Source organism: Rhinolophus sinicus, linkage group LG02, assembly GCF_036562045.2.
Source record: "Rhinolophus sinicus isolate RSC01 linkage group LG02, ASM3656204v1, whole genome shotgun sequence".
Taxonomy (NCBI): domain Eukaryota; kingdom Metazoa; phylum Chordata; class Mammalia; order Chiroptera; family Rhinolophidae; genus Rhinolophus; species Rhinolophus sinicus.
In genome coordinates this window covers 190,256,453-190,275,261 of record NC_133752.1, presented here as the reverse complement: position 1 = coordinate 190,275,261, position 18,809 = coordinate 190,256,453, and the positions used below count along the sequence as shown (strand labels likewise).

Genomic DNA, 18,809 nt, shown 5'->3' with positions numbered 1-18,809 from the left:
ATGACAATCACAGGGGCATTAAAAGGCATTTGAAGGAGAGGGAGTGGGGAATGGAAGGTCTCTCTCCCTCCCCATCTCTCTGGCTGTCTTTGGTTACGCCAGGCAATGTCTCATCTGCATTTTAGCAAGTCATCCCTGGCAAATGGAAAGGTGAATGAATGCTCTGCCATGATTTCCCCTGGCAGTGCTTTTTTTCTTATTGGCACCCTTGTGTGTGTTCCTTTACCCTTTTCGCTTTATATATAGGGTGAGAAGGAATGGCGAGGCTGTGATTGATCAATGAGAAATCATTTGCATTGTAGAACACTCATGTCGTTTAGTCTCAGATTTAGGATCATTTTCACTCCAGGCTTTTATCCTCTGTAGGGAAATTTCATCACTGGACAGTGCTTTCCTTTTAAGGAGCTTGCCCTTTTTTTGTATTCTCTCTTGTCTTTGCCTCTTCAAGTCACCACCGGAGGGCGAGAGAGTCAGCTAGCCATCCGGATGGAGGCATCGGTTTAGGAGCTGGAACCCGGTTCCGTTAAATGTTATATAATGCCCCGCAGTGTTATTTGGAAGGAGGGAAAGCGTTAGGGAAATTTTCCCAGCGTGACTTAGAGAAAAGGGAGCTTTCAAAAAATATCTCTTTCCAGAGTAATTCTTCACCAGACCTGAGTTTGGAGATTATCAAGTAACCCCTCCCTCTTTTGGAAAGTGGAGACACCCTTGAAATATTTTCTTTTCCACTTCTTATCCCTTCATTGTCAGCCTAATTAACTCTTTTGAAATATTGCTTTACTTTTTAAAAATTTCCCTAAGAGAGAAAACCTATTTCTTTATTCTCTTTGTTGTTTGGGAGATGATACTTCTTAACCTTGGAGCCCTCATTCAATTTTCATTAACTGGCAATATTAGAGGGTATTAGCTCTCTTCTTTCTCAGCTATTACTGAAGGCTTATCACTGACTTGACTTTTCACTGTATGAATTTTTAAATCAGTGAAAAAGTTATCTAAACTAGGACTTTTTATAATCAGGTTTATCATGGCCTCTTGGAACATGTCCCCTTACTTTCCAGAGGAGCTAGTTAAGCATGTGTAAGCGCAAGTTAGAACATACATGCAAATATGTGCACTTAATATTGTCTTAATAATTGGTATTTAAGGAGACTATAGTTTTAGGAATGAAGCGAAAGAGATAAATAGAAATGGGAAAAGGGGATTTCTTGGTAGCGAAGAAGTCTAATAGGTAAATTAAAGTCATACCGTTTTCTCAGGATATGCTGAATGCTGAAGGAAACAAGTAACTTGATTTTGCCCATCCTGAATTTATGCAGCTGGGAAGTACAGAATATCAAATCTGTGAATTTTCAGTATTCCAGCATATTTGTTGTTTACACTTTCTATGTTAATACAACATATATCATTGTTGGTAAAACCAGGTGGGCCAAACCTTTACTTGTCCTATGGGGGTTTTTTTTGAGGGGAAGGGGTGTTTTTTTGTTTTTTGGGGTTTTTTTGTTTGTTTGTTGAGCCAGACAGCTAATCCCAATATATGATAATGATCTGTCACATAAGCTTTCTGAATATAAAATGCCTACACTGTTTAGGGTTTATCAAAGTTAAGTGGTTTATTATTATATATAGTGTCTTGACTAGTATATTCAGAAAAGTATTTAGGTATGTTTTCACCATTTGTCACCTAGGTTCTCTGCATCTTGGATCTTAACATTTCTATGTGCCTTAATTTACATCGCTCATTTGGTAGAAGAATGGCTTTCAGTGGACTTTTTCATCATACAATATTAGATCTGTATCAGTAGTTGGAGAGTGTGTCCACTTAATTATTATATATGCTCTAGTATTATAAGGCCTGTTAAGCAAACTGCTCTGATTTACAATAAGTAATCAGTGCTTTGCCTTATTCAAAAAAAAAGAACAAATCATAATTTAATCACAAAATTCTATTATGGACATGCCCATGTGATCTTATTTTTTTTTATAACTTTATGTCTGTCTTTTGCTCGTGTATATTTTGTAGGAGTATTTCACTGAGATACTCTCATATCTGAACATGTGAATCAAATTATTGCATCTTCTCACATCTGTGAAAATAACAATGTGGAATAAAAGGACAGAAAAGAGGAAAAATCACTCTCATAATGTGTGAAATAGAAAAACAAATTTGCAGATGACTACAGCTCCAATTAATTTAAAAAATGTTTAGCCAAACTCAGATTCAGTTATACTATTTATTGTTGAAAGGGAAAGTATACGAGGCAGAGAGGATACGATTTTACAGTATGGATGTGAAAGAAAATGTGGTTCTCCACTATAGTGTAAGACTGCCAGTTTCTGGGGAACACAAAGCCCTCCCTTTCTTGGACAGCTCAGTGCTTTGCTGGCATTTTCTTCCAAATCTGTTTTCCATCAGGACCAAGAGGAGGGAAGGTGTTAAGAATAAGGGAGGTTGGAAAGGGGGTTGCTGTTCCTTTAAATAGTGCAGTGAGCCCATGTGGCAGCAGGCCGCTCTGGAGTGTATTCTTTTGTAATGAATCACCAGTTCCATTGTCTGCTATCTCCCCTCTTTGTAGCTGGAAGGCTGAAGTCTTTCACCTGAGCTGCTGCCAGTTCCCTCCTCTGTTCCAGGGTGGTTGGGAGAAGAGAAGAGGGAGGGTATTTTATGCTTTAATTAAAGACAGATAAGAGAGCAGGTATGTTTCGCTTTGTTTCATTTTTTTCCTATCCTTTCTGTTTTTGTTTTCTTGAAATGAGTTTGGAGTAGGGATTCTATTCTACGGTTTTGCTATGCATATCCCATTTTCTGTGAATGTTGCGAGTCCTCAGTGATTATTTAGTCTCCATTTTGTGGCATTGCTTTAAAGTGATTCCATTCGGTTGCCTGCCAGTTCCACCCGAACCTCAACCCACCCTCATCCACAGAGCTTCGGCCCACACTGTTTGTTTTGGCACACTTTCCACTTTTCTGTGGGCTGCGCAGGACTCTGGGAAGTTGGGGGGGTAGGCGGAGATTGTGGGTTGGAGACTAATTTATGTTCCTTTACAATGAACCAAAAAAAGCCTCACTTTTTCCAGAGATTTGGTTTCTTTCTGAACTCTTCTGCACTGCTCCATATCTTCAGTTATAACCATTTCCTTGCCAAGACCAAGACTGACTCTTGAAAAATACTGCTATTCTAAAAATCACTTAGCTTTCCTGAAAAGATACCCAGAATTCCATAAATGCGATTAGAGCTGAGCAATTTTGACTCATTAAATGGTTTTTCTTCCCATTCACCCTCCCCACCCCAAGCACACACCCTTTTCTGCCCCCTTCCCTTTCTTGATTTTTTCCTTTATCTTTTTCCTTAGTTTTGTAATTGAGACTAGGTAAGCTTAGGGTTTGACCAGCTGCTGTTCAAGTTTGTAATGCTACAAAGGATGTCTCCATGTTGAAAGGTGAGTGACACGCCTCACCCCTCCCGGGTGCTGGGGCAGAGCCGGAAGTCCTGGTTTTGCGTCTCCCGTTTTCTGTTCTAACCTGAAAATTTTAGAACTCGTATCTATACAGATTGCCATGTGGAAACAATTTAACCTCTCTTTTGACTTTTGGCTGACGGAGTGCTCACATTTTAACTTGTGTTCACGGAGCTCCTTACCTGGGGTTGTTTCTTGGACCTCTGTGTGTGATAATGATTCAGACAGGTCTTCAGCAGGAACCACAGTGATGACACAGCCCCCGCTGCCCACCAGCCGCTCCCTCTCGCGGACTCTTCCTCTCTGGAATCTGACTTTGTTTTGTATCTCCAGCATTGCCTTCTGGAGTCATAATTCCTCGCTCTTTGTTTTTTTGCCCCAACATTCCAAAATGACTGTCAAATCTTTCTTGAATATTTCCTCACAGCACTTCACATGTGAAATCTAACAACAAACGGATGCTCCCCTGCAGCCAATGAATGCTTTGTTGTTTTGAACGTAGTGACTCTGCTCTTGGGCTCCATGCTCAGCCTCCCCTACGCATGCAGAGAGCTGCGGTCTGCCACCACTACATTATTTCCATTTCCCAGATGCTTGACTGTTCCTCTCTTACTTACTATAAGTGATGAAATTCAGGAAACCTTGGCGTCGAATAATTCATTAGAGGTCACTGCGAGAGTGAATCATTGAAAATGGAGGTCTGGGTTTGTCGCCCCTTCTATAATAATTGTTTCCCTTCAGGCTCAGAATAAAATCCCTTGTCCTTTACTCCAGGCTCTCGGGCCCTGCTCACATGATCAGGAACCTGGCTGGCTGTGCAGCCTGCCCTCCTGCTGCCCTTCTCTTCCCATGTTTTGCTCCAGTGACACTGGTCTCTTTGCTGTTCCCTTAACACGCGTGCATCCTCCTGCTCAGGGCCTTTCCTTCTGTTTCTCAGCCCACAATGCTCTTCCTTCAGACACCCACATGGTTTCTCAAAGGGGAGCTCTCCTTTGACCTTCCTATCTCATCGGAACTCTCCAGTCATTCCCTAGCCCCGACCGTGCTTTTTCTTCACTTATCACTGATTTTAGTGCGTATATAACTTGTTACATGTTTGTTTGTTATCTGTGCCCCTTCTCCACCAAAGAATATAACACTTGTGAGGTGAGGGACCTTTTCAGCAGTCGGTTATATTCCTGGTGTCTAGAATTGTGTCTGGAATGCAGTCAGAATAGTAGCTAACTAGCTAATTCTTATATATGGTTATCAGGTACTGTTCTAAGTACTTTACCTACATTCACTCATTGAGTCCTCTCAACTCTACAGTTATCCTATAGTGCAAAAGAGGAAACTAAGGCATGTATTGGTTAGGTAACTTGCCCAAGTATATATAGCTATTATACTCAGAGATGTGAGGGTTCATATCCACACACTGGCTTGGGAATCTGTACGCTTTATTGCTGTACTCAATGCCTCTTGTAGGTATTACATGCATATTCAGTAAATATTTGTTGAATGTGTGAATACATTGATTTAGCTGAGACTCTGATTCACTTCTGGAATCCTCATCTCTGACTTACACAACCCTTTGATGGAATACTTGAAATAAAGGAATTCGCTATTGAATAAAATTAATTCAGTATTGTACTATCACATAATCATAATAATAGGTAATTGCAGAGTACATATTATGCAATAGGCACTATTGCCAATGCCTAATATAAAGTCATTTATTCCTTCAGCAACCTTATAAGTACTATTTAATGTCCATACAGTAGAAATTAGGAAACAGGAGTAGAGAGAGGTTACTTTTGCCCAAGGTTGCAACCCCTGCATTTAAACCTGAGGAGTTTGGCTCCAGCTTCCCTCTTCTTGACCACCATGAATAATGACTGTTATTGTAATAACTTTTTATTTTGCATACCTGCTTTGCACCAATTTTACATAAAAATCCCATTTACATACTTAACAATTATGTTTGTCTCATATATCACTTATCAGTCACCTTTTAAGGTTGATGGTGTTTTTCCTATTTTTTTCTCATACGTTAGACTGGGATTTGAGAGGTCAAGCAACCTGATGGCTCTGGATACAGACAGATACATTTCAAACTTGAGATCAATTTAATTCTAAACTTGTACACTCTTCCATTATGCTACCAGCCTCATAAGATAAATAGTTCTATTGTTGGCCATTAAAAAGTAGAAACGTTTTCCATATGGTGATCTAAAAATCTGTTTTCATTATTGTCTTCTCACTCTCCCTAGTTCTGTCATCCGGAATCACACAATAGTTTAATCGTCTTCATAAAAACCAAATATTTGAAGATAATGGCTAAGTGTTCCCTTTAATCTTCTGTTCTCTTGGCTCATCTTATCTACTTCCTTGAATTATTCCTCGTAGATATGAAAACATGTGGTTTCCAGAGTCTTACTGTCCTGGACTAATAAGGTCAATTCATATGAATTGTCATTTATATCTAATTAAGTAAAATATCCGTTATGAGTATTATTAAATATATCTATGTTATAAGTATGGGTTTTTTGACAACATGTTTGACTTTACTCGGTTTTCAAAGCTTATTGATCATGTAGTGTTGTCAGCAATTTATAACTTGAAAAATAAGGGGCTATTGCCCTCAACTCTTAAGCAGAATACTTCATTATAAAGTCTGCTGTCAGCTGGTTGGCAAGAATCTACCTGTCTTTCAACCTCTGAGTTTTGCCCAGACCACTCAAAGGTTACCTAACACAAATTTCATGTTTAAACTTATTTTTTAGAAATAGTGTTTCAAAGGTTTCAGGTGGACCAACAAATAACATATTGAAAATCAGCAAAAGTAAATTTGATCACTTCCCTTGAGATCTTGAAATTGTATCAAAAAGTGTTGAAAAACCAAAATTGGGAATTAATGGTCTTTTAAATCAGTAGCAACAATAAAACATTATTGAGAATAGAAGTAAAATACAACAAAAAAATTTAATTAAACCCATAAAAAATACTCTGACTTAATAATACTTATTATAAATCAAATACCATAGAAATATTGTTAGATTAGCTTACTTTGGGATATTTATTCTTTTCATCATGCCTCTTGAATTTTTTCAGAAGGCATTCAGTTTCAGAATATTACAATAACATGTCTTTTCAAATTAATGGTTTAGGAAATAGGTATAGCTAGACTGCTACTAACAAAAGGAAGTACAGTTTTTAAAATTGTAACTTAAAATCATAACGAGATCCCTAATTCATTCAGAATTACAGGATAATATGGTAATATAAATCAATAATTTTATGAAATTATAAAAGAATATTTTTATATCCACAAATATTATTATATTCTTTTATCTAATTGATTATGAGATCTCTTGTAACAAGTTTTGAAGAGACAAACTGGAACTTAAGTGAAGGGGGTGAGATTTTGAAAAATTCTTAACTCAGAGAAGAGATCCACAAGTTTTTTCTGTTAATGGCTAGATAGTAAATATTTTTGGCTTTGCAGGCCATGCTGTCTCTGTCACAAATGCTCAGCTCTGCTGCTGGCATGGAAGAAGTGGAATGATGTATCGATGAATGGGGGTGTTTGTGTCCCAGTGGAACTTTATTTATGGACACTGGAATTTGAATTTCATATAATTCCCATGTATCACAAAATATTCTTCTTTTGAATTTTTTTTCAACTATTTAAAAATGGAAAAACCATGCTTAGCTTTCAGGTTGTACCAGGTGATGGACCAGCTGCCGTAGTTTGCCAGCCTCTGACTTAAAGGGACGAGGTCCTCCTATTTTTTTAGCATAGGGAAGGTTTTCCCGTATAGCTTGGTGATAGAAACAGAGTTTTGACTTAACTGAGTTCATCTTGGATCTCTGTGAAACCTTGGATCAGAGTGAAACCCCTGACCTGCTCTTTCATTTCTTGCCCAAGAAAATAGAAGGATTCTTCCCATTTTCTCACTTCTTTTCTCCCTCCACCCTATCCCCAAATCTGAACTGTTTGCAATTCCCCAGATATGCCATATTTTATACCTTCTTGTTTTTCATACTTTTCTTATATATTATTTTTCATGTATTATTACTTTGGGCCAGAATACCTCTTTCTCCCACATGATTAATTTCTTGCCTTAAAGGTTCAACTTAAATGCATGTTAATGCTTTGACAGAGTCCTCTTTTTGAAATGCAAAACAGGATAATTGAGTAATCGCACATATCCTAGTGCTAACTTAAATCAGTTAATACTTAAAATATAATGTACTTTTGGAAATGGATGCTTTATTTGGCTAGAAGAAACAAGGATTTGGGAGTACACAGCTATTTGGAGAACACATAAATCTCTTGTAGACGTTCCATTGGAAGGCTGTGTATACCCAGAAGATAGCATGTGGGTAAGTGGCATAGGAGCTTTAGCCTCCTGGGAAGTCAGGAAAGTAGTCAAGAAGAGCATGACCCTAACAACTGTGGAAAGGTGACAATAAAATCTTAAGGTTTGCAAATTATGGTGAGTATACCAAGTGTGGTATATGAAGTACAGCCATCTCCCTTTCTCCTTTCCTTCCACTCAAAATAACCAACAGTTAGATTCTTTGCGTGCTACTTTTTTTTATATATATATAAATTTTATTGGGGCATATTGGGGAACAGTGTGTTTCTCCAGGGCCCATCAGTTCCAAGTCGTCCTTCAATCTAGTTGTGGAGAGCGCAGCTCAGCTCCAAGTCTAGTTGCCGTTTTCAATCTTTAGTTGCAGGGAGCGCAGCCCACCATCCCATGTGGGAATTGAACCGGTAACCTTGTTGTTGAGAGCTCACACTCTAACCAACTGAGCCATCAGGCCGCCCTTCCAGAAGCTCAGTGGCAGCTCATTGTCTTCAATCTAGTTGTGGAGGGCACAGCTCACTGGCCCATGTGGGAATCGAACCAGCAACCCTGTTGTTCAGAGCTCGCATTCTAACCAACTGAGCCATCTGGCCACCCAAATTTTACCTTTTCTATACGTATTCTTGAGCTGAAAGAGTTCGATCCTTTCACGTCTCATTTTTAGGTTTTGTTAGATATAACCCAAGCTCTGTTTAGTCTCTGATTAATTTTCCCCTACTGTTGACACAAGACTTCTTAGTACCCTAACTGATGCTCCTTAAATTATCAGGTTTTCTCACTCATTGTTGGGAACAGGCTCTATTCCTGGCACTGGGTGAGCTCCTAACATTATTCCCTCCAACTCTGTCAGGTGGTCTTTCCTTGAGCCTCAGGTAGTTCCTCACGTACATGCAGTGTCCATTGCTTAACTGGGTACTTGAGGGGAACCCTCTGTAGTTCAGTGTTCTCTCCCTCGGCAGCTTTACTCTTCCCTGTGAACTCTAGCTGTCTTGGCTTCTCTAGACTCCCAGCTTGATGGTCTCAACTCATGGAGACCACCAGGCTCTGCTGGGCTTCCCTCTCTCTGTGTCACAGCCTGGGAACTTGCCCCAAGCAGTCGGCTGGGGCAGTTACAAAGGTCACCTGAGTTGTCTCCTGTCTCGGCTCACTGTCCTGCGTTGTCTACTATACAGTGTCTTGAGTGCTGTGGTTGCATGTATTTCATTCTGATTTTTTAGTTGTTTGAGATGGCAAGATCAATATGGTCCTTGTTACTCCATCTTGATTGGAAGTGGAAGGGAGACCACTTACTTTTAAATGAAAATTAAGTGGTATCTCATTTAATATATTCCTAATACATGAATGAAAATCAGCTGAACAGTAATTTCAAGGAGTGGAATGCATAAGATGCATAAATAAATAAAATACATGTTGGAATGTGATAAATTACATAAATATAATGTCAATAAAATACCATTAGAAGTTCAAATGAAGAAAGAAATAGTTTGAAAAGTGTGAGGTGGAAAAAGTGAGAGGAAAGGCCCTGGCATGTATTGTTTTGTGTGGGAGTTCAGTTCTGTAAGACGTTATAGCGTTTCCCTGAAAATAAGACCTAGCCGGGCAATCAGCTCTAATGCGTCTTTTGGAGCAAAAATTAATATAAGGCCCAGTCTTATTTTACTATAATATAAGACCGGGTAATATAGCATAATATATAATATAATATAATATAATATAATATAATATAATATAATATAATATAATATAATACCGAGTCTTATTTTACTATAAGACCAGGTATAATATAAAATAATGTGATATAATACCGAGTCATATTAATTTTTGCTCCAGAAGACACATTAGAGCTGATTGTCCAGCTCGGTCTTATTTTCGGGGAAACACGGTATCTGCATCTAGAACCAGATTCTTGAGTATTGAATGAGCTTCAGTGGGAGAATAGTTTTAGGGAGCCTAGGACTGATCATATTAAAGGTAAAAATAGTTCTTTAACAAAAATACATGGACAAGATCACAGGGAAAGTCAGGTTTCCATGTTTTTGTAGTTCAGCATGATTTGTAGTGTGTTGTGGAAAAGGAAAAAAGACCCTTTCCTCCAATAGATAACCTATTATTTCAATGCTATCAGAATAAGGAAGGAGAAAAATCAGAGTACTGTTTGTTCACATAAACAGTGTAGAAGATGGGGGTACTTTGGACTGTGAAAATGATGATCATTAAAAGTATTAAAGAATGTGGATGGCACTGTTTAGAGCTTTCTTAACTTCAGTTAAAATGGTTGCCTGACTATTATTTCTTAGCATAGCGGCTGTGACCAAAAGTTTATCCAAGTATATGCTTTAAACTTTTCTTCCTTGAGGAATCTGGAGACATTTTTAAGAAACTGGGAATGTATGTGGTTTGTTTGGCTTAATACACTACTTTAGAAAGAAGATGGTGATTTCCCCCTTGTGTTTGTATTGATGTGACTGTTTATGTGTGTGTGGGGGGGAAACAACAAGAACTTTACGGTTATAACTCAGCTGTTAGGTCTTATGTTGGGGACTATGTATACTCTTGCCCTTTTTTCTTGTTCCTTCACGATAATGATGAATATTATCTCTACCACTTTTTTTTTTAAGCCAGAAGCGAATAATTTTGTATACATGGTCTCAGTGAATTCTTACAGATAACCCATTAGGTAGCTAGCCTTCTCACTTTACAGATCACAACAACAAAAAATGAGGTATGACAAAGCCTGGGTTTGAATCCATGTTTATCTTATTCCCGACTTTGTGCTATTTCTACCCCTTTTTTGGGTGTTAGCCATTGCATTAAGTATAGTATGAAGAGTACAGGCCATCATATTTATTTAACTTTTTCTTTACATAAGAATAATCCCTGTAACTCACCTATAGCCAAAACCTTGAGAAATGTCTGCTAATTTTCTTGGAGCTTTCAGTTCTTCTGGGATAAGTGCAGAATTGATCGATTTGACTGTTCTATACACAACTTTAGTTTCCTGAAATTTTATCTTAGCACAGAGGTTTTACAGCTCAATGGTTTAGTATTTCTTGTGAGAACATTTCTACAGGGTTAGGGGAGAAATGCAAGGATTGGCTGCTTAGAGTAGCTCTTAGCCATTTTTGGCAGGGGACCAGATGAACAGCTTCATGGCGTCTTGTTGATTGACTGTTTCTGCTACAGAAGAAAATACTTAGTTTCACATGGTGATATACCGAATGTTTCTTCCTTTTCACTGTATGCTGCCCCTTTGGTAAGGCCTCTTTAATCACAGAATCGTAGATTCTTAGAGCTAGAGTGACCTTTATTTTACAAATCAGGATCCAGATCCAGAGAGGAAGTGAAGTTGTCCAAGGTCACGTAGCAAGGTAATGGCAGAGCTGCAGCTAGTCTGCCTTGGTCTCCGTCTGCTATTCTTTTCTACCTTCAGAACATCCTCCTAGGAACAAAAAATTAAACAAAAGATGTTTAATTTATAGAGCCTAAAATATAAAATCCGTGTGCTCCTCATTCCTGAGAGAGAGCACCTTAAAATAAGTAAAAATCATGTATCTTGGGCATTCTTTGCTGGAAAGTTATTCTTGAATGAAGCTTTGTGATAACGAGAGAGTCATGAAGTTCTAGGTGTGGAAGATTGTAAGTGGGAAGAAGAAATAGATATGCCTTTAGATTTTTTTTTTTAAGGTGTGCTTGAAGATATTTTTTGTTTTTGTTTGTTGAGCATTTGACTTGACATGGAAAGGTAGGAAATGTGGCGTGAAATCCGGGAATGCTTTGTGAGTAAGCAGCCATTAAATTGTAAACAACTTTTTGGTGCTGTAGGAGCTGGTTTTAGATCTCCGTTCCCAATTGTCTTGTGCCACCTTTCTTAAGTTAGACAAGATCTTCCCTTAGTCTGTTATTTCTTGTTCAGTAATAACAGCTTATTTATGATAGCTTTTGAAGACTTCTTCCAGCGTAGGACTTCAATTTCTTTTTTTAGGTTTGTCTCATTGTGATAAAGGATTAAATATTGCAGTCACTAGTTTATATTTCATTGCCATTCCTGCCCGAAGGGTCACAGTCCGGGCCGGGCCTTATTGATCCCTGTGTTAGAGATCAATGGGGTACGGGGGGGGGGGGGGGGGGGGGGGTTCTCCCTTTAGACTGCCTTCTGGTCTTGGCCACAGCCGCCCCTGCATTCGGGAAGACGGAGGGAGGTGAAGAGTTAGGCATTCTAATTGGTAAATACTTGATTTCTGTTTTGTTTTGTTTTCTGAGAGTGATTAGACCCTTGAAAGTCTTTTGTATTTGTCAGGCCGTAGAATCATGGTTACCACACAGCGCTGGGTGTACTTGTCGATGGCACTTGGACCACAATTTATAGACACATTTAGTTCTGATACTTCTCTCTCTTGCTTTGCTTCCTGTAATCAAAATGTGTCTAATGTATTAAAGCATTAAGTACAAGGGCTGTTCGAAGAATTGTAGTAAACACTTTACATTTTCCTTCAAGCTTCTCCAATTTGCTTTTAATAAATCTTAGTGTTGTTAAAGGATTATTTTAAAGAAACATAGAAGTTCATTAACTCGGTCCTTTCTCAAAATTGAAAAGGACCCCGGAATTCTGGCGCTTACTTATGGTTGAAATCTTTTGCAGAAAAAAGAAAATCACGACTTTTGAGTCAAGATGATAGATACTTTTGCTTGTCTCTTGTCAGATCCACTGAAATAACGGAACCGAAGTACCAAAAGAAATCAGCCTGTAATAGCAAATAGAAAAGGGTGAAGGGTGATATTACCAATAAACAAGAGAGTTAAATAAATTTCTGGAAAAGTTAAAGCAAATGGGAACCACCTGGTGGATGAAATGGAGGCGAAAGTAAAGCCTGACAATTAGTACAAGGAGGCTGCTAGTGGTGTGGCAGCCAGTCTGCCCAGCAAGACCCGCGAAGTGTGTCTGGGCTCCGAGCAGGAGTGAAGATGGGCTAGAAAACAGCAGTTCTGTGTGCACTTGCTAGGGGATAACTCAACTGCTTGGCGTTGCTGCAGCCTTTCGAACCCCTTCCCAAAGGAAGTAGCCAGAACCTACTGTGCTGCCCGCTTTCTCCAACATTAAAAAAAGAAAAACAAATAAAAAGCCAAAATTGTTTGGCTCCAAAGAATTGGGTCAAAATGTTTGGGGAAATTTAATTCTTTTTGTATTAGATAATGGTACCCCTTCCTTTAGTCTGATATTTTTGGGGGATGTGAGAAGAGGTCATGCCACTCTTTTCCTCGCAGCTTCCGTGAAAACGAAGCTTGCCAGTTACCAGGCTTTTCCTTATCTCATACTGAGTTCCCAGTCAGAATTTTAATTCCAGGGAGAGACCTAATCAGAAAACAGACTTACTTGTACAACAGCAGAGGAATCCCACCCCAGCTAACCAAGTCCTCATACCTGGGTCACCAGGGCATCTGAGAAAAACTTTTAGCAGAAAGATCTCAGAAGAAACCGAAAGAAAACCTGACCCTAAGGGAAACAGACTGTCTAGGGAACAGAGGAGAGTTTAAAGAAGCATTCTGACTAATATAGTCAGATTCAGGAAGATAATACATTCATAAAATCAGTACTGGGTGTAATGAAAAGGGAGCAATTTGAGAACGTGAAAATGAGAAAGTTAGAGATTGAGAATGTGATTGTCGAAAGAAAACATGCCATAGAAGGATAGAAAAATCAAGCTGAAGTATCTCCCAAAAGGTAGAGCTTTAAGATGCAAAGATGGAGAATACAAAAGATAAGACAGATGATTTCCTTAGCCCACATTCCCTAGAAAACAGAGCCTGAGAGAAAATCTCACCTGCTGATACTTTATTGGGGCCTATAATCTCAGGAAAGCAGCGGGAAGGGAAGGGGAGTGAAAACCAGAGCTGATTGCCTGGTGTCAGTAGAAGTCTTCAGAGAGGTTGTGTAGAATTATTGCTCTGCTGCCCAGTCCGTCCACAGGGAGTGTGGAGAGAGGTATGTTTCTCTCATCTCCTACTGGTTTCCTCTCATCTCCTGCTCCAACCCCTTTGGTCAGTTTGCTATACAAGCAGTTAGCGTCCCTGACCCCTTCAGTGGCCTGTCTCAGGAAGGCCAGGTCTTACGTTCTGTGTTCATAGAACTGCGGAATGACATGTCATCTAAGCATGGAAAGGTGAGAAGAGTCACTAACCCAGTGGCCGCCTCTGGCCTTGGAACCTCTGTCTTTTAAGAAACTATTAAATGAAGGTCACTCCCAAGAGGGCTGACTAAGGGAAGGGGAGGGGAATGATGCTTTTTTATCACAAGCTCTTTTACCCATTTGTTTTGTCGTTTGCATAAATTAATTTGCTAAAAATGAAAAGTAAATTTAAAAGGGGAAAATAAGTTACCAAAAACACCCTAGAAATAAATATCAGAGATCTTTTAGAATGCATTTGGGAAAAAAAGTGAACTTCAAATATGGAAAGATAAAATCTAATTAGCAGTTTATATCAGGATAATTTTTTAATTGGACTTGTCCAGTTGATCCTGTCTCCTTTCCCACCCTTTCTTGCCTCGCTCGACATCATCAGACAGTCCCCAGGGCTGAAATCTAGGAGTGTCCTACCCCTCCCCACGCCGTGGCCAGGCTCTGCTGACTACCTTGGGATGGTCTCTAGCACTTACCTCCTAATCTCCTTCCTTCTGCCTCTGCTGTCGTTCAGATTCAGTCTGCGGGTCCCTTCAGCGTTTGTAGTGTCCTTCTAACAGATCACTCTGTCTGCCTTTTCTCATCTCATTGTTTCCCTGTGCAGAGTGGCCGGCCATCCAGGGTCCATGTTCTGCAGAGGCAAGTGATGTGTAAGCAAATAATTGCAATAGAAGTATTATAATAAAGAATTAGGTTCGAGTGTGGGTACCAGGAGGGAATCACGTTTCTCTATTTGGGTGAGTCAGAAAGCTCAGAGAGCAGTAGGTGATCAAGTTAGATACTAAAGAGTATGTATGCGTTAGCCAGATGGGTAGCAAGGAGAAAGGCTTTCGAAGCAGAAAGGATAGAGGTGCAAAGAAAGTGGAGGGTGAAGCAGCGTAAGGAGTCTTCCAGGATTTGATACACATAAGAGTGCCACCTGGGCCGCGCCCCTGTCATCCCTCAGTGAGGTTATTGTGATGGCCTCCTAACTGGTCTGCCTGCTTCTGCCTGTGCTGAGGGATCCGCTTAAAACCTAAGTCTGACCATAGCTCTTCTCTGCTCAGAACTCTCACTGGAGAGGAAAAGCGCAAATCCATGCAGTGGCCTTAATCTTCACAAGATTTCTCCCTGACGTCGCTCTTTCCGCACTGCCACCTTTCTCCATCTCCTGCCACTCTGTTCCTGGTTATGCCAGTCCAGTCCCGTGGGCCTCCTTGTTCCTAGTTCCTAGATTAAGCGGAGCATGTGTTTTATGAGCCTTTGCATTTGTGCTCCTTTTGTGTGGCACGCTCTTCCCCCAGGTAGACGCACGGCCTGCTCCCTGAATTTCTTTAGGCTTTCCTCACGTTACCTTCCCTGACCACCCGTATCAAATAGCGGGCCTCTGTCCCTCCAACCAACCCCTGTACTTCTGGATTCTCTTTCTTGCTTTACTTTTGTCCATAGCACACCATCTATTTCTTGTTTTGCTTGCCTGTTTCTTATTTGCCTCTCCTTTCTAGAATGCAAACTCCATAGGGCAGGAACCTTGTCTTTTTAATTACTGTTGTTTCCTCAGCATCTAGAACAAAGTATCTAACACATGATAGGTACTCAATAAATATTTGATGGCAGGAACTGAAGCTGAATAGGTGAAATAAGCAAGTGCATGACTTCCATATAAAGGTGTGTGGGCTGGAGATTGCAGACATTGAGGAGTGTAGGGTTTTTATGAAGAGGATTAATTTACAATATCTGATGTAGATTTATTTTAGAATGATCTTTCTAACAGCTGCTTGGAAATTGATTAGGTTAAGGTTAAGTTAGAAGAAAGGAGAGCTATTAAAAGAAAGATTCTTGAGACAGCCTGGGTGAGAGCAGAATCTTTTTTTTAAATTTCCCACAGTACATAATGCGGACTCTCACGTGCCACCTTTTTTTGATAGTATATGTATTTAATAGAACTGTAATTACTCATTTTCTGTGGCAAATATTTATGAATGATTATGCTATATTAAGCTTTCTGCAGAGCTCCTAAAGCTTTGGAGGGAAAGGTGTCTATCTTTTTTACGGACCTTCTACTTTCGAAACAGATATTGAACTACCTGGTTAATTCAGTTTACTAAGCATTTTCTGTAGATCAACTACTGTGTGCTTATGGCTTGGTGAGGAAGCTGTGATGAGGACGTGTGTGATTCACTTCCTGCTCCACTGAGGGGCTTCACCTGTGAAGCAAATAGAGGAAATAGAAACCATCGTGGAGCTGGTTGCAGACAAGACAAAGTGCAGTTTTCTGGGACAGGTATAGGGGAAAGTTTTGTCTGTTACTATTGTATATTGTATGAATCGTTCATTTTAAAGAAGTGGACTTACAATAGAACATCCAATGCAAAATCTATGAAGAATAATTAAATTTAAGTAATCAAATTTTATGATTCAGGAGACACTACAAAATCTTGCTGATGTTTTATTCTGAAACTGAGTTATGGCCATGTTCAAGGATGTTCCACTTTAATATAGAAAATGCAAACTTAATTGTCTATCAAGACAAAATAAAGAATAAATTGTAGTGAAATGTTGGATTGAGGAAAAGAATAATCATCCATGCATTGTATAAATCAACAGTTACATTGAGGAGAATAGACAGCCAATTATTAATTTTGTGTAGGGCCTTCCATTTCCAAGGAAGCAGGTACCTGGCCTAGAATCTCTTGTCTCTTTTTGCCGGTGGAAGGCATGACTGATGGATGTTTGAGGTTATAAATATTGCTTTAAAGAGATATGGGGGAAAGAGCTTTTAAGAGGTTGGAGATATTAAGACTGTTGCAGGGTTCGTCATTTTTAACCTAATAGACTATTGGTTTGAATGACTTTGTTCTGAAATATTTATTTTTCTGTTTAAATATTCATTGCTTTGATATGGCAGAACTCAGCCTCTGGGGAGAAGTAGAGCTAGCCTTTCTCTGGGTAATTTGAAAGGTGTGTGTGTGTGTGATTTGTATCTGTCCTTAGATTTACATATATGAATATATGAGCTCCTGTAACTTAGCTTTATTCTAAGCATGAAGGTAAAGCATATTGTATTTCCTGATTTACCTGTGTTTATTGTCTGGTTGCAAGAGCTCAAGATTGCACTTAATTCCTTCCTGCACTGCGTCTCCGTCACGTGGCTGTAGCACACTCACACGCTGGGTCCTGGTCCTTCAGTCCTACCTGTGCTAAAAGAAGGACTCATTGTTAGACTTGCATTTCAGTAGGTTTGCATTTTTGAAAACACTGGTGTTTAATTACATGTGTGGGTTCCCTACAGAAAGGCAGTCCTCTACTTTCAGATAATTTACGTTTATGGCCACTGTGACCCTAACCTCTTCCTCTTTTGACCTATTCCCTCCCTAATCTTTGCCTTCTAGGCATGTAGATGCTTCTGGGCATCCTCTCTCATTCTGCTCAGCCAAAAGCCTCTAAAACAGTCCTTCTCAGTGTGGTACGTATACAACCTATACCTGGAGTACAGGGCCCTACTCCAACTCACTGAATCATGGACTGTGGGGAAAGGATCTTGATTTTAAAAAATGTACATTTCTAACAACCAGAGTGATTGTTATGCACAATAAAATACAGGAATCTCTGCTTCCAAGGAAGCAGGTAAAAGATGAGTTTGTGGGTGCGGGGCTGGGTATAGTGGAAGTGGTCCGTACTGCGTGGGGTTAGTGCGCGTGTGTGTGATCTTATTGGTGAGACTGCACAGCAGGAATAGATGTGTTTGTTCCTGGATTCCTTTCTTGGAATCAGACAGTGTTTTCCCTTACATTTAACATTTCAGTTGGTGATTGGCTTTATTACTATAATCATTAGCATATGATAATTAAGTCTAGTTTTGTTAGCTGCTATGGCATCCGCGTCATCAACTAAGTTACAGAAAACCAAGTGGAAATGGACTGTTGGAATTCAACCTGAACGTCAAAATTGGAGATTAACTTCACGGAGGAAACTTCATGTATAGGCTTTCCTTCCCAATTTCTAATTTACCTACAGATTGTCTGACATCTTTTGGCTCTGGATATAATTTATATTCACTATGAAAGACAAAATACATTTATCTAATTTACTTTTGCTACTATTAAATTTAAGTATTTAGGTAAATTGGGAATCTAAAATGAATTTCACTTTCTGTCTAGTAAATGGGTGTTATTCTGTCTTTACACATTTATTCATCGGTTTTATTTCTCTGGGTTTTCTTCTTGGTCTGTCATTCTTCTACATAGTTTTTTAAAATTACTTTAATTGCTTCTAGATCATTTTTAATCCAGTGTTCTGTCCTTATCTTTCTGTGATAACAGTTACATAGCTCTGGTTTTTTCCCTTGGGTCACAGATACCTGGGCAGAAGTCACTGCTGTTAGTACAAGAGCTGAGAAGCATGATGGGCTTTTCCGCAGGCACTCTCAGCTGAAAGCTTTTTATAAACTCTTACCCAAAGACAGATAGAGTTTGAAATCGGAGCCTGTCTAAGCAAATCCCAGGGGATAAAAACGACGTAATTTATAAAATGCTGAAAGACAAAAATATTTTCTTTCTATTATAAAGCTAGAGAATTTCCGTTTATCTACAGCATTAGGAAAATGACTAGTGACATTGGCAGTGGTGATGAACTAGTTGAAAGGTGCTCTAATAACGACGTGATTCTTTGTATGGCGATGTAAATAAAATTGGTATCAATCGATTTCTGTTGGTGACCCAGTGTGATGATAGATGTAACATGGGAATTGGGATAGTTTTTTCTTTTCTTAAGACACGATTTGCAGTCTGTTAACTAGAAGCAACACAATAGCCGATTAGATATATAAATGGGATGCAGGATT

At 39.3% G+C, this 18,809-nt stretch overlaps 1 protein-coding gene across 47 annotated transcripts in view; it reads left to right on the top strand.

Moving 5' to 3' along the window:
- Positions 1 to 18,809, top strand: part of RBFOX2 (RNA binding fox-1 homolog 2) — a 257,051-nt gene that overhangs the window by 170,471 nt on the left and 67,771 nt on the right. Inside the window, exon 1 of one of the 47 annotated variants that reach the window (XM_074326319.1) lies at positions 2,564 to 2,693. The exons of the other annotated variants lie outside the window; for them this stretch is intronic. The gene's annotated coding sequence lies outside the window, so the exon portion shown is untranslated. Of the gene's footprint in view, positions 1 to 2,563; positions 2,694 to 18,809 lie in introns of those variants that run through there. 47 annotated transcript variants of the gene reach the window in all.